At 38.4% G+C, this 16,713-nt stretch overlaps 1 protein-coding gene across 3 annotated transcripts in view; it reads left to right on the top strand.

Moving 5' to 3' along the window:
* The window catches only part of PCGF3 (polycomb group ring finger 3), a 63,342-nt gene that overhangs the window by 29,902 nt on the left and 16,727 nt on the right, over positions 1 to 16,713 (top strand). For 2 of the 3 annotated variants that reach the window (XM_087926386.1, XM_087926387.1), the window contains exon 2: positions 9,266 to 9,308. The gene's annotated coding sequence lies outside the window, so the exon portion shown is untranslated. Of the gene's footprint in view, positions 1 to 6,825; positions 6,850 to 9,265; positions 9,309 to 16,713 lie in introns of those variants that run through there. The other variant, XM_087926388.1, reaches the window with a different exon arrangement.

Here is a 16,713-nt window from a genome sequence, read left to right as displayed (position 1 = left end):
TTGCATGGCAGCATCATGTGACATATCGGGACTTTTTCCCCCTTTGCTAAACTGGGCAGGGCATGGCCAGCACATGACGCATCTGGCCCGTGGCCACGAGTTTGACAGCCCTGTTTTAAGGTTTCACAAAATTCTTTATTTTGACTACGAATGCTAGCATGACCATCTCTAAAGTGGAAAATACAGTTGAAGTCAGGTGAAGCCTAAGTCTGGATGGACATCAAATTGCCTGTAGGTTTGAAAAATAGAACAATAATAGGCTATTTATAATGGAGCCATTTGTTAAAAGATTATGTAATGTGGAAAAACATTCAGATTAGTCCTTTTCTCAGGTAACTTACATAGAGGTTTCCAGACAGAATAAAGGAAGCAGCATGTGTTTCCAAATTATATCAAATGTCTCGTATGGTTTTATGTAAAAATGCCCTACACCTTATTTTTCAGGACACTCAGTTCTGTAGCAGTACTACCCAAGCGCTAAAAAGATGTGTGATATCTGGAAGTGGGTCTGAAAATGTTTTGTTTAAAAAGAAATTCATCATTTTGTGTGTGCTGACCAGGACAATGGGGTGGCGGAAAAATATTGTATAGCGGAATTTCTGTTTTCTGATCTTGGAGCTGCAAAATGCTGTTTGTGCAGCTTTCTGACTACAATATATACGAGCATAAATATGAATATATACATATACTCCTTGTTGCCTATGTTTTTCTAAAATACTAGGGTTCAAGTGTTGCTGCTTAGGGCAGGTGTCTCCCTGAGCCAGTTGCCTAGAGAATAGATCTTCCTAACCTATGTTAATGATAACTATTTTATAACCTGCTGCTTAAACTATGACACAGAAGCAGAAATGAAAGCAATGATCATTAATCAACTGCCCCATTTCTTGACCGTTTCTTGGGTTGCCCAAGACGAAATAATAGATTTCTAGTTGAAGGGAAAAAAAGTCAGGTTGCCTAAATGCTATCAACAATTTTTACCTGTTAACAGGTAGCTCTTGGCTTATGACCAGAATGGAGCCCAAAATTTCTGTAGCTAAGCAAGACAGTTGTGAAATGAGTTGTGCTTCTTTTTTGGTCATTTTTGCCACCATTGTTAAATGAATCACTGCGGTTGTTTAAGTGAATCTGGCTTCTCCCATTGACTTTGCTTGTTGGAAGCCAGCTGGGAAGGTTATAAATGGAGATCACATGACCCTGGGACAGTACCGCCATCATAAATGCATGTCAGTTGTCAGGCGCCCCCCCTTCATGTGACCATGGGGATATGGCAACAAGTGTGAAAACTGATTATAAGTCATTTTTTCCCCAGTGCTGTTGTAACTTCACATGTTCACTAAACAGGTGGTTGTAAATTGAGAACTTACAGTAGCCTGGAATAACAGTATAATCGTGTTTTCAGGATAATTTGCAATAGGGCCAAAATTCCTTTGAGTAAAAGCTTGTTTTGTTGACTTGTTCCAAAAAAGACTTGTTTCCTTCTTAAAAAATTTCATCCAACATGGCTTTTATCTATTGAACATTAATCATACAAAATTTTATTTTGACTCATACCTTGATTTGGCTAATTTAATGTAGTCAACTCTAGTTACTGAATATTGGATTTTTAATCCTCAAGATCCTTTTTATTTAGAGTTTTATTTTATTTTCATTTTTTAAAAATACTGGACAGACTCATAGAAATTCTGGAATTTCACAAGCAAGGCGTCTCGCTTTGGGAGAGAATTGACATTTGAACTCTTATACAAATTAGCTTAAAATAGTTGCAGCAGTTAATTTCACTGTAGCACAAGAATGAGTGTCTGAAAGAAATTGGATAACTGTATTCACAATATATTGTATGCGTGTCAATTTACATTCAGTTAATATTTATTCCCTGGATAAGTATGCAAATGATTGCAAACACAGATTGCAAAATCTTCATTATAGTGTAGGCTAAACTTCATGTATGAAATTTCAATGCTTAATTTGTTTGTTTGTAACCAGCCCTACTACAAGAATTTGGAAAAGTTTTCTGTGTGCTGTAAAACCAGTTTTATGGTATTTTTAGTTAACTGAGAATTTTTTAAAGGAATTTTGAAACATTTTGGTGCACCTTAAGTCATTCTGTTACGTCACAAACTCTGCAACATAGCGAGGGTAGGACCTAGCTATGAGCCAGTGAGCTTTATACCTGAACACTGCCATATTGTCCTTCAGAATTTCAAGACTCCAGAATTTCCATCCCAAATTGGGAATGAATCTTCCCTAGCATCAAGCTCTTCTGAAGATGGCCCTTGAGGATTAGCAAACTGGCAAATCTCATTTGTTTAATAAAGACTTTTTCAATTGTAAAGGTGATCGGATGGTAAGAACAGTACCATGACTTTGCCCTTTAACTTCAGAAATTGAATGAACTGTTTTTATCTCAGAAACATGAAATGTATTACATTTTGCGCTTCCAGTTCTCGTGAATAAATATTTGATTCAAAGCAGGTTAGGATGCTTGAGAGGGTGAACTCCAGAAGAGTATACTGTACTTGTTGCTTCCACTTCTTGACAGTTGTCAATGATGTTCAGATTCATTTCTGTTTTTGTAAAGGCTTTTAAAGTACTTCAAACTTTTAGCTTTGAGTATCACAGAAGCTGCTTTTGTTTGCCTTGTATAAGTCCATTGTTAAGAACTTGGGGATTGATTTAATTCTGTTTTGGCTCATAGGCATACTTTTCTCCCATAGCTAGGTTCTCTAGAACAGGGATTGTCAACCTTTTGGACCTCAGGGACCACCAAATTCATAATTTTAAATCCCGTGAACCACTAATATGAATTTTGACTGACAGTGGCTTGCTGATGTTGGTGGGAAAGTCAGTCCTATATTCTAGAACTGCAGTAGTCACAGGACTGGCCTGTGCACCGGCCTGCCATGGATGAGCTGCTCCAAGATGACCAAAGTGGCAGGGGAAACCTGGAGCTTAGCCTCGGGGAGTCCTCTTGTGTGGAGGCCGAAGGGGTGGTGGTGTCGAGCCCAGAAAAGCTCGAGCTCTCGCCTGCACAAACAGCGACAAGGCAAACTATGGGGCTTCCAAGATGCTCAGCTCAACCCAACCTGGAGTTCTTGTTGATCCCGCAAAAGCCGGCAGCGAAGGTTGGATGCCCAGACCAAAAGAGCACTGAGGAAGACAGGCTCCTAATAACCAGGCAATAACCCCTCCTCTTCGGCCTCCATGCAAGAGGACTCCCCAAGGCTAAGCTCCAGGTTTCTCCCACTGCTTTCAAGCAGCGAAGAGTCCCTCCAGGCCTCAAAGCCTCTCCCAGGAGCGTGCGCGTGCTGGACTCTCCCCACGGGGGTGAGGGCATTTCCCGAGGAGGCCCCTACCCACTTACCCATCCACCAGCAGGAAGCACAGGTCAGAGGAAGAGGAAGGGGCTCTGGATACCTGGCCATTGCGCTGCATCCCACCCGTAGCAGAGCAGAGCACCGAGAGGGACGAGAAAACTGTCAGTGCCGATGCCCCCACCGCCCCCGTCCCATTCCGGGCCTCCGAACTGGATGATGAGCACAGACTTCCCCACTTGGCCACCTCCCACCACCACCAGCCGGTACTTTTCCTGCCCCGGGCTGTCCCTATAGTCCGCAGCCATTGAGGAACCGCTTCAGTCCACCTGTGCTGCCAGCCCCCTCTTGCTACAACAGCACCATTACCTTGTCCTGGCTGGCGAGGGCTGCACTGCTTTTTGCACATTGCACCACCTGCAAATGTGCACATTTCAGGTGACAGCCCCTATGGCAGAGATTTCCAACCCCACCATGGGCTAGTCCCATATTCCAGAGCTGCAGTAATCACAAGACTGGCTCTTTGGTCATCCCAGAGCAGCTCATCCATGGCAGGCCGGTGCACAGGCCAGTCCACTACTGCAGCTCTGGAATATGGGACCGACTTTCCCACCAGTGTCAGCAAGTCACCCCGGGGCAGATTTCCTTCCCCAGCTGTTGGTCTAACCTTCCAGTTCCAACTCACGTGGCTGTACTCAAGGTAAGGTTTGTGCTTGACCAAGGGGTGGGGGCCAGCGGGTGGGCAGGACATGTGGGCGGCACAGTCTTGTGTTTCTGTGGGCCATGTGGTGGCACAGCCTTGTGTTCCCGCGCAGCCTGGTTTAATTGCTTTGGGGGGGACATTTCTCTGCAGACCACTAACATTTTATCGCAGCCCACCAGTGGTCCGCAGTCCACCAGTAGGTAACCACTGCTCTGGAGCTCAGAAATATGTCAAAGCCATTTCTCGCAGTGCTGTTTCCTCTTACAAAAATCCATCTTGCATTTTCACCACTGTGTTTCTTTTTTTGTTGTTGTTGCTTATTGGCATAGTATATTTCATATTTCGTACTCATTACTCTTTGGGGAGGACTTTCATACTGTGGAATAATTTTGTGTTTTAAAAATACTTTGGTAATTTTAGAAAACCAGATTCTGTTGAGATCTTTTGTGATTCGATGCAAAATCAGTGTCTGGCTTATTCATTTAATTATGTTAGATTTATATCACTCCTTTCTTTGTGAATTCCAGGTAGTATACCTAGCTTTACTCTAGGCGCAAAGCCAGAATAAATTAAGCTTTCTTTTCTGCTTCTCCAGACTATGTGGTACCCTCCATTTTTATTGCACTTCAAGTTTTATAATCCACAGTTAAAATGACCAATAATTACAGAGTCTATGAAGTGTAATCTAAAACACTTGGAGAGCATAAAGTGGTTTGCCCCTGTTGTACTTCTTTGGTGTTGAGACCTCTTGAAGAACAGTAATTCAAATTAAGTATCTGTGTAAAGGAAGCACAAGAAGCAAGCTACTTGTTGTATCTCTGATTAATGAGGTCCTGTCTTAGTGTCAGCTCCTCCTATTAAAGCAATTGAACAAGTAGTTGAACTAGGTTTTTAGGCTAAGGGTTATTCATAATTTTTCATTGCCTTGCCAGGAGCTGCACTGCCAAGAAGTAGTACAAGAGAAAAGAAGTAGTGAGTGTGAACAAAATAAAATATTAAATTTAAATTCAATTAGATTTCAATCAAAATCATTTAATATGGTTATTTAATTATTTTCTTGCTTAAGTAGATTTTAGTTGCAACTCTGAGAGAAATTATGTGAATTGTACCCAAAACTGTGGACTCCATATGTTATCCAAACATGTATATTGCAGTGCTTAATCAACTTTAGCTGATCTCAAAAAGTTAAGCAGGTTCAAACTTGGATAGTACTAGAGTGGGAGCCCACCAGACATTGTATGCATTCCAAGTGTAAAAGAAAGCTAACTCTACTCCTGAATTTATGATAGTTTACTTTTCATCTTAACCTGTCACTTTTTAATTTTTATTACTGGCGCAGAAAAGCATGCTTTTGCAAAGAGCTTAAATTTGCCAGAGCCACTGCTGTCTTCATAAACTGTTTGTATTATTGAGTAGATTGAACAAGTTGCTGATGAAAGAGTTCTTGTAGATTTGCAGAAAGCTTAAATGGATGAAGCAATTTCTCTGAGATATTCAGAAACTGCAATATTTCTAAGAGGAAGTTGATATTGGCACATGAAGCACTTTTTTTTTTTTAACATGCCACAACTTCTCCTTTCAAGGATTTTATAAGCATTGTTCACACCTTAGTAAACTATAGGAGAGATTGAAGTTGTGGTGGCATGCAGGTGTCCATCCATCCATCCATCCGCTCTGACCAAGGCTTCCTGAGACCACAGTTAGGAACACGCTTAGTCAAAATAACTCTTGTTTTATTTCAATGCTGGAAATTATGTTCATTCCCAGCCCATGAGTCCCAAACAGTCCCTCAAGATAAGCATCCACCTTTGTCTCCTTTGAATTGCTGCCAGCAACTAAAGTGCCAAATTAACTGAAAAAAAACCAACCGAAGTACAAAGTCCACACAGAGCTTCATGCTTTAATCCAAACAGAGTGAACGACTTTGCTTCCTGCAAAGGTTTCTCTACCTTTGCACCTCCTTTATATCTTAGGGGAGGGGCAGTCACCTCCAAGCCTTACTCTCGAGTCACCCCTTTTGTCTCAGCTGGTCTTGCGTTCTAGCAGCTTTGCGTACATGCACACTCGGAACAGGCTTCCCTTGTTCCTCCACCTCGCTGCTGCCAGCAAGCACACCACTCCCAGATGGTCCTGCCCCATCTCTGCATTGGACACAGGATCCTTGTCTGAGTCCTCTCCAGACTCCTGGACTGGTCCATTCTTCCTCACTGCCTGATTCCACTGCTGTCTGCACAGGCTGCCGACGAATCACAACACCATCCATCCATCTAAGTGCATTCAGAATCTTTGAAAAAAGTGTTGAGCCACCTGAAGCCCGTTTTTTGTGCTTAAATGTTTCCTCCTTACCAATATTTCATTGAAATTTGTTTCAATTTTATGTTCTACTAGCATCAGAATTCTAGCAGTATGTAGTATAATGCTATGGTATGTGCATCTTTGCGTTTAGCTTTTTACTCATTTGTCCCCAAAATTAGTAGCCCTGTTTTTGAAGTATCAAAAGTTTTCAGCGTTTTCGTAGAATCGTTTTCCAGTTAGCTTTTGGATGACCTAATGAGTTGAACTTTGCCCATCATGTCCATTTTGGATATGGGCTTGTTTCTTCTTTCCATCCAAAAAGTAAGAACTGCAGGGTGTGGTCACCAGCTTACTTAGGATGAAGGATAATATGACAAGGGGAAGTTGATGCCAGTCATCTTCCCTCCCACTGTATTTATCCTCTTTGCAGGCAAATGAGGCTAGACTTCCTTACACCACTTAATTAACCAGGCACTTCTGATCAATTCCTTTGGCACCATCTGTTCATTAAAGGATGCCGAGAAGAAGGTGAAGAAAATGGTACATGATTATATAATAATGAATGCCTTTGAAGAAATGATGCTTAATTTGTCATTTGTCAAAACTTTTGTTCACGCACACACACACACACACACACACACACATACACACACAGAGTGGTGCTTAAAAATTTGTGAACCTTTTTGAAATTTCAATATTTTTGCATAAGTATGACGTAAAATGTGATTTGTTCTCTACACAAGTCCTTAAAGCAAGATAAAGAGAATTTTTAAAAAATGAGTCCCAAACTTTACACCTATCAATTTGTTTAATTGAGAAAAATGTGTGGCAAAGTACGTGAACTTTTTACCCTCACTGTATTTGTAGGTGGGCTTGTGTGTTTGTGTGTGTCTCTCTCTGTCTATGTAACACCCATCAGCAATGTGAACTAAACCAAATCTTTATCAGAGAAGGAGCTTACTATCAGAGCAACTGGGACTCATTTGTTAATAGCTTTTACAAATAATCTTATTAAGGATTCAGCCAAGTGTGGTAAAATGCTTGAAAAGTGCATTGATGCATACATACAGATGTATTGTAACAAAGATACAATCTACAGGTAGTTCTCGACTTACAATAGTTCTTTTAGTGACCATTCAAAGTTACAACAGCACTGAACAAGTGACTCATGACCATTTTTTGGAAGCATCCTCATGATCATGTAATCAAAATTCAGCTGTTTGGCAGCTGGTTCGTACTTAATGACCGCTGTTGTATTCTAAGATCATGTGATCCCCTTTTGCAACCTAGGTTACCAACTGATCAACTGCAGTGATTCACTTAACAACTCTGGCAAGAAAGGTCATAAAATGGGGCAAAACTCACTTAACAAATGCCTTATTTAACAACATAATTTTTGGGCTCAGTTGTGGTCTTAAGTCGAGGATTACCTGTATAATAAAGAACTGCAGCAGGTGATTTCTTCACAGTAAAGTACCTTAACCCTTGATCATTTCAGCAGAGGGGCCCATAGTCAGTCCAAGCTCCATTATCCTTTTATGATAGAGGATTTTTGAAAATTATTGGTCCCATATATTTTTAAGTATTTACATACAGCACATAATGAACAATGCAAGTCCATGAGTGGTGCCTTTTTGTTGGATAAATAGACACCCAACTAAAAATATTAATCATGTTGTGATTAATATTAATCAACTTGTGCAAGGGTCTTCAAACTTGGCAAGTTTAAGACTTGTGGATTTCAACTCCCAGAATTCCTGAGCTAACATGCCTGGAGGAGGAATTCTGGGAGTTGAAGTCCACAAGTCTTAAAGCTGTCAAGTTTGAAGACCCCTGATCTTGTGTATATCCTGCATATCCAATGACTGATGAAAGGCAGAACTGGAAGATCTATGAAATCTTGTAGACTTTGAAGACAAATCATTTCTTTCATTTAGAGAGGACAATAATTTTGGAGGCTATTTGAGTATACTTTGGCTAATTGTGCTTGATTGCAGTTCATTCTGTAGATTTGGGCTTTATTTTGACAGAATTAAGGAAACATTGAAAAATCCTCTTAAGATCCTTCTTACATACCTGGTCTTGGATCTTGTTTGTGAAATTTTGATCAGGCTACTGACCAAAAGGCTATTATGTGTATAGGAGCTGGAGAAGTGATAGAAAGCACACAATATTTGCAAAAAATACCTTCCCCTTACCTTTCAAAACTGTGGTTGACAAGTTGGAGCTGTAAGTTAAAGCTAGTTCCTAAACTTGTTCAGAAACAGCCTTTGTATCCAGGAAAAAGTAAACAGCCCTTTCTATGGGCCTCCCATTTATTACTGACTCTCATTATTAGTTAATAGTTTTATTAGCCCTTGAGTACCTCTTTTAAACCATTTTAAGCAATTACGGTCAAGTGCTATGCTGTTGTTTGCTCATTTTGATTTTAAATATTGTTTTGCATAGAGCTGAATTTGTGTTTGTTTTTTCTGTGAGAAAATGAATGGGACTATAAACGTGAGAGTACATTTTGGTAGCATAGATAAATTATTTAGCTTGATACAAGAAATATATTTAGACCTTTAAATACTGGGATGAAGTAGCATCATATGGATCTTGGGTGATGTTTTACTGAATGCGCTACTTTACATAACAAAATGTCCTGGCTTTTTGATATCAAAGTTAGGTCAAAATCTACTAGATTTTAAGCTGACAAAAGTTTAATAGAAAAACATCAGTGTTCTCATTTCTGTCACCCTGTGGTGGTAGGAAGAATGACATCAGTTTTATTTAGCAATATTTAATTCAGACTAGTTTACAGCCACTGATTTCTAGTAGAAATTAATCATTTTCATTGTAAAAACAAATATTTGTTCATTTAATATTTGTCTATTAATAAATGCTGTTGAATTTTATTCAATGTATTCTAAGTAACTACAGTGTTAATTTTAAGATTCGTTTTTCTACTTTTCAGGTCTCTGGATGGCAGACTCTGAAAAGAAATGCTGTTTTAAGAGGTATGCTTAGAGCAAGATAATACTTTTCCTCAGTATGTGAAGAGCATTTTTTTCTGATTGAATTCTACAACTTGCTTTAAGTACATATACAATGATTTAAAATATGTTCTGAATTTTTTTTTTAAACTAGGTGTTCTGAAAAAGCCTTGACACCTTTTTGAGATCTAGTTAGAACTTAGAGTGTTTTTTCTTTAGGGAATGTTTATTTTTGGTATATAAAAGAATCATTGCTGCAGTTTCACCAATACGGCTACAATATTTCTAACGTGAACATCCTGTTTTTTCCAGGCCAGGTTTAAGCTGTTTTTATATTGGCTTCAAGTGTTACAGTGTGAAACTGTATTGAAACTAAAAAGAAATCATTTCACTGTTTTAATCATAATATTTGAGGTGTGAAAGTGTTTCAGTTGAACTACTAAAACCTATTTAAATGTAAATCACAGAAGAATATTTGAATTTTCCCATATCACTTATCCTGCTAATAGGAATTAGGGAATTCCTGTTAGTGGCAAGTGCTCTTTCATGCTACTGATTTTGACATGTCGCACAAAGTTTAACAAGCAAGCTTTTTAGTAGTTACATTAGTCACTGGAGGAACAGTATTCAAAGTAATGTAATGGTTAACAAGAAATACTAGATAAATCTATGGGGAAATTGGAACACTTAATAAATCTATTGGAAAATTTCTTCATTTCCCATGCAGATCAAGTGAAAAGTTCAGCTGCATTCAATGTCGACACACTTCTGAAGGAGCCTTCTGCAGAAACTGTTGAAAAGGAAGTTACTCCAAGCTACTAGTCACACAAAGTGATTCATAAAGCAATGGGGTATACAGTCAACTCTGTGGGTGGGCATTCAGCTTGTAGAACCTTTCAAAATATAGTGCATGTTCTTTCCTGTAGCTATAATTTGGGAATTAGTGAACCCACAGACGATCTACCAGCTTGGGATTGGTCACTAATATTTTAGAAGTAGTATTTTGGTAACTGCATTTACACAAATGTGCAAGCCACAGATGTGTAAAATAATTGCTACTGTCTCATTTTCATGCTACTGTCTCATTTTCATGTAAAATGCCCATCTTTACACAGCTGGTGAAAAATGGAAGAGGCGGAGATTTTACTATGATTTAGAAATAAAAGAAGGAAGTTACTAGAATTTTACCCAGAACTATGCAAATCAATAAAATGTTGTAGGTGTGTGTGTGTGTGTGTGTGTGTACACACACACATACACACATACACATACATATATATCCCTCTTCACCCAAGTACCCATCAAAGAAGCCTTGACAGCCATCCAAAACAAATACAACCCTCCCAAACACATCCTAGATCTGACCAACCACTGCCTAACCAATGCATACTTCATCCACAATGGACAAAGATGCAAACAGATAGAAGGAGCACCCATGGGATCACCCCTCTCACCCGTCATTGCTAACCTATACATGGAACACTTTGAAACCAAATCTCTAGACAAATTCGAACACAAACACAAACTCTGGCTCAGATATGTAGATGACACTTTCGTAATTTGGCCACACGGGAAAGAAAAACTGGACAATTTCCTCACACATCTTAACAACCTACACTCCAAAATACAATTCACCATAGAAACAAAAACCAACAACCAACTTCCCTTCCTGGACGTCCTAATTTACAAAAAACCCAATGGCTCCCTAGGACACACCATCTATAAAAAAAAAAAAAAACACCAACTGCTACCTAAATGCACAATCCCATCACCACCCTGCACAGATCAACTCCATAGCCAAGACCCTCATCTCCAGAACCAAACGCCTAGCTGACAAAGTCTTTTTTTTTGTAAATTTTATTTGAGTTTTCACAAAGAGAAAAAAAAATACAAATAAAACATCTTTTTTGAAAGCAGCATAATCCCGGGTTACATTTCTTCATACAGACACAAATTCAGGTTCATGCTCATTTTTATATTCTATTCCATATCTTATTACTATTTTACATTTTCTGCATAGCTTCTCCCCTCTTTTAATTTTCTCAATTTTATTTTAATTTTCTCATCTCAATTCAAATCATTGTATTTATATTTTTTTGTCTGTCCTGTTTCAGTTATTATCTTTTCTCATTAAACAAAATTTCTCCTGTAGTTACTGATTGGAATATGACGCCTTTATATCTTTTCCCTAAAGTTGTAACATTCAATATAATACATAACTTCCATTCGGATTCTGCTTGGTACATTCTTCAAATACACACTGTATTCTTAAAAAAAGAAAAAATATAAATGTATATAATTAAAACAACATTCCATTCCAATTCAATTCTATTATTAATATTAATATTCATTAAAGTTTTTACATCTTTAACATTACTTTTCAATTAAATATCATACTTCTATGGGAACAATTATAAGCTTTCCATAGTTAATCCCCCGCCTTCACTTATATTTTATAAAATATTAACTAATTAAAATGTTCCCGTTACTTCCTAATTCAATTTTCTCATTTATTTTATTTCACTTATTTTATTCACAAACATTTCACTAAATTACACTATTTTATCCCTCATTTTAATCAAACATTGTTTCCAATTTTCTAAAGTTACTAATTACTATTACTAATATAACAATACAATCTTATGTACCTTTACAGAATCCCTTTTTCAGTTAGATTTTCACCCATTATCTCTAAATAGGTCCTGTTTCTCTATATCTTGCTCCGGTCCTTTGTAACTTTGTTTCCTTTCCTTCTTCCCTCTCTTCTTCTCTCTCCCCTTTTTACCCCCTTGTCTCTCTACCTCTACTTCACTCTTCTGTATTCCTCTTTTCTGTTGCTTTCCAGTATTATACTTATTTTTTGAATTATTTTTCTTTTCTTTGATTGTTTTTTTAAGTCTTAAATTCTCCATTCTCTTTCCCCCCTTTCCTTTTTCTTCCCCACATAGAATTGCTTGTTCATTAAAGATGGCTTCTTCTTTGTCCCAGTTTTCTTGTTTTGCAGTCTTGTTGTTTCTCATAGTTCCAAATCTCCATTTCTAAGAATTGAAAAACGAAGCCAAAAGAACCCTTCCCTTCTTGTGCATCGTCTTTGTACTTTTTAAGTTCTATTTTCAATTCATCCAGAAGTGGTGCCATTGTATAAATTTTTAAACAACCACCCGATTGATTTTAGTCATTCAAATATAATAACCAAAAATCCAAAGATCACCAAATAATCCAAATACACGCAAGCTGTTTCTTTTTTGCTCTTTTTCTTCTTCTTCACTTTCTCTTCCTGGGGTTACTATTTAGTTGCAAAGTTTCAGTTAAAAGGTATCTTTTAGAAACCTTGTTGAAGTTTTACTTTAGATTCTTTTTAATTCCAGGCAGTTTCCTCCCTCTTCCAGATCCTGCCCTTATTCTTTTTCTCTCCCTTCCTGCTTATGAAAAAGAAAGTTTTTAATGTCCAGAAATCTTTATTATCCCTTTGGCATTTTGTTTTATTTTCAGCTTAATTGCCTATTGATGTCAAAGCGGATTTTTCCAATTTCTTATTTAAGTCTCTTAGTTGTCAGTATAGGGAAGGAGAGAGAAGGAAAAAAAAAGCCAAACCTTTCCCTTTTCACTTTCCTTCGCTGCTTCCGACTCTTCTTTGGGAGCGATGTTATTTTTTTATAAGTTTAAATTCTAGGGTACCTTGGTTGTTGCTTTTACAATTTAACCAGTCAGCCAAAACTTTTACTTCTTATCTTCCTCCTGGACATTCTTTTCCAGTTGAGTTCTTCTTTGTGGTGGCCATTTCTGACCACCGCAGCAACCGCCTTTGGGAAAGGGAGTAATGGCCAGCTGAGGAGGAGTGATGCGGCTCTCCTCAACCCTGCTGGCGGTCTCCCCCCTCTTCACCACCTCTACGGGGTGGCTTAGCCTCGAAACCAGCCGGCTCGGGGCGCTCCAGTGGCGAGCCCAGACAGAAACCGCGCACGATTGCGGATTTCTATCTGTCGTCGAAGCCCTTCAAACTGGAAGTCCCACAGAAACGGCTGTGAAAGTCTTGACTCACAGACGAACACTATACAGAAGCCTGATGATGGCAGGTAAGATTCTGCCGAAACGTTGCTACAACTTTAAAAGCACAACTATAATGATGTGGAAAAATACCCGAACAAAGCTGAATACCATACATACATAACATACATACATACATACATACATACATACATACACACACAGTAAACTATATACTGTAGTAAACATAGTATTTACTGTATGTATGCATATATGTGTATGTGTATACACACACAGAGTAAACAATATATACTTATATATTGTTTATTTCAGTTGTGAAAGTAGGCCAAATGCAAGGTTTTAAATATATGTATTGTATGTTGTATAACAAGGCAAAAATAAGGAAATGAACAAAATGGTAGTGTTGACTGACTTTCTCTGAAAGCAAGCACTGCAATTTTACGCTATTTTGGGCGTGGGGGGGAGAATAACAACAGCAACTATTGCTGATAAAGAAACTGAAAAATAACTTTAAAAATTGCCATTGTAAGGAACAAAGAATATCTCAGGACTAAGCCAGGTACAACTTGGGAGAACTATAATTCAGTTTTCCTCTCCCCATTTTCATGCATGATCTTGAATTCTGTATCTTCAGTTTGATCAGGATGGGATGTGACTTGAAATGGGTATATATATCGCCTGTAATATCAGTCAATAGGTTTCTCAGTTTCAGTGTCATAGAGAACATGCACAATATTTGCTCATGTTCTGCTGGCATTTGATTGGCCACTATGGAAACAGAATGCTGGACTCAAATAGCTCTTTGGTATGAACCAACACAATCTTCTTTGTGCACCTGTGTCGGTATCAATAATTCGATAAAAAAACCATAAGTCCATACACACGTTTCATAATTGCATTTTCAGATGTAATGAACTTTCAAATATTTTCTTGGTGCCATTTCTCAGTGAAAATTGCTTCCCCACTCAACAGAAGATGCAGTTTTTCAAAGAAACAGTATTGGAGAGGCTTTAGTTTTTAAGATGCCAAAGAAGTCAGCAACAGACTAGGATGTGGATTGTAAATTGTAAATTCTTTGATAGTTGAATTATGAAATACTATACTTCTGATTGCAGATTGATCCCATTACAGTTGCTAGTCCAAACTCAATTCATACCTTACTTTTCCTGAAGCAACTGACTTTTCTATTTTCATAGATGATTATGTTCCTTGAGGATTAGAGTAGTTTGCTCAGTTTTTACCCCCGGGCATTGGAAATCTCAGATCTATGGTACACTGTTTATTGTGGATTTTGGAAAATATCTTTTATTGTACTTTGGATTAAGTAGATGACTTGCATCTTTGTTTACTTCCTTACACAATGAGTAATTAATTTGTAACATAGCTAGTGAGGGAATGATAATGGTTAAATCTTGTTATATAAACATTTGGCTGATCCTAGAGAAAAGAAAATAAGCGAATATAAGAGGCTTTTTTTGTTAGCTATTATATTTATATTCTATCAGATCAGAGGTGGTATTCAGCAGGTTCTGACCAGTTCTGGAGAACTGGTAGTGGAAATTTTGAGTAGTTTGGAGAACCGGCAAATACCACCTATGACTGGTCCCGCCCCCAACTATTCTCTGCCTCCTGAGTCTCAGCTGATCTTCTGGGTCTTCTTTTGTTGCCTTGCACAGGAGAACAGAGCTGGAAAGCAGGTTGGTAGGGTGTGGAGGGAATGGGATTTTGCAATAACCTTCCCCCAGGAGTGGGGATTTGCAGTATCCTTCCTCTGCCACACCCACCAAGCCACCCCCACCAAGCCATGCCCACAGAACCGGTAGTAAAAAAAATTGAATCCCACCACTGTATCAGATACACAAAAGCTCGTATGGTTATACCACATCACAATTTTGTCTGAATTTATCAGGCTTTGAGATATGCAGAATTCCTTGAGAACTTTAACATTAAAATATTATGCTTGCTGAGTGCACATTTTTATTTAAAATAAATTAGCATTTTGAAGAAATCCTCTGAAGGGAGAATGGAAAAGGAATGTGAATCACTTGAAGATTTTGCATTTTTCTACTCAAACTTGGTTCTTGGTTTTAGCTACTTCTAAATCATTTCATACATATTTGATAAAAAGGAAGGGATGATGTAAATATATGCAGTGCTTCCCCCAAAGGGGATGCTAGCAATTGGGCCCTTCTATCCCTTTTCCCAGGTGACCAACCCTCCTGGCCCAGGCATACCAACACATCTTGGAGAGAATTATGAGCTTTAATTAAAATAATGGCTGTTAACAGAAAATCAGATTAAGCAGCAATTACAGGTAACAACAAGCACCAGTTCAATAAACTAACAATAATCCAGAAAGCAAATTAAAATAGTGGTCAATAAAATAATAAAATATAAAATAAAATAAAATAAAATAAAATAGAATAAAAAAGAATAAAAAAGAATAAAAAAGAATAAAAAAGAATAAAATAAAATAATCAAATCAAATCAAATCAAGCAACAACTACAGATAATAGCAACAAGCACCAGTGCAATAGACACACAATGACACAACAAATGTTAAAACGGTGACCCTTAAGATAAAATCAGATTAAACAGCACAATAATACAAAACATTAAACCTTATGGTAAGCAACATTGCTCAAATTTAAAATGTCCCAATGCCTCCAATGTAGTTCATCAATGGCCAAAGGTTCAGACTTCAATTGAAGGGTTCAGTTAAAACACGCAAATAGGTCCTAAAGACTGTCCTTTGGCCAAATGGTCCCTCATCGATCCTGTCGTCTTACAGACATGTCCTCTGTAAAACCAGTGAGAGGCTTATGGAGTCCACTTCTTCCAGCCAGGGACAATGGCTACAGGAGCTCCATTGAACCAAAGATGCAGCTAACCTGAAACCGTGCTTTGGATAAGAATGTTACCCCTGTCACGGCAACTCAGATACAGTCTCTAGGCTGAGATATAGCAGTCGATCTTCCTTGGGGTAGCAATTTCTCTCTCCTTCCAAAGGAGCCCAGCCTCCTTCCTCATAGTAGTATTCCATTTTTTGTTCCCTCTCAGTCCTTTTAAAACTTTTCCCCCCTCCAATCTCCTTTTCTGATGCTGCCCCCTCCCTTTCTCTGAGCTGCTGGAATATGTAGAACCCTCTCCAGCACTCTGATTTAATTCACTCTGCTGGGGTCTGCATTTCCCAGAAATCTTTCCCCACCCCACCCCGCCCCCAGGGTCCCTCCCTGTTCCAATTCCAGGGGTGTGGCTCCAACCAGTCAGCCAACTACTGTAAGGAAAGCTGACTGGCTGCCACATCTTCTCCTCTATGTTAAAGCAGCTCAGAGGAAGTTAAGAATGGGGGGAACAGCTGCAAGTGTTTGCAGTGACTTTTAAAATCAAAGAAGGAAAAACTGCTAATTGAGCTGGCTAC

This window comes from Pseudonaja textilis, chromosome 2, assembly GCF_049901715.1.
Source record: "Pseudonaja textilis isolate UNSWEBS1 chromosome 2, rPseTex1.2, whole genome shotgun sequence".
Lineage (NCBI taxonomy): Eukaryota > Metazoa > Chordata > Lepidosauria > Squamata > Elapidae > Pseudonaja > Pseudonaja textilis.
The sequence above is the reverse complement of the archived record's forward strand: the minus strand, read 5'-3'. Positions and strand labels throughout refer to the sequence as shown.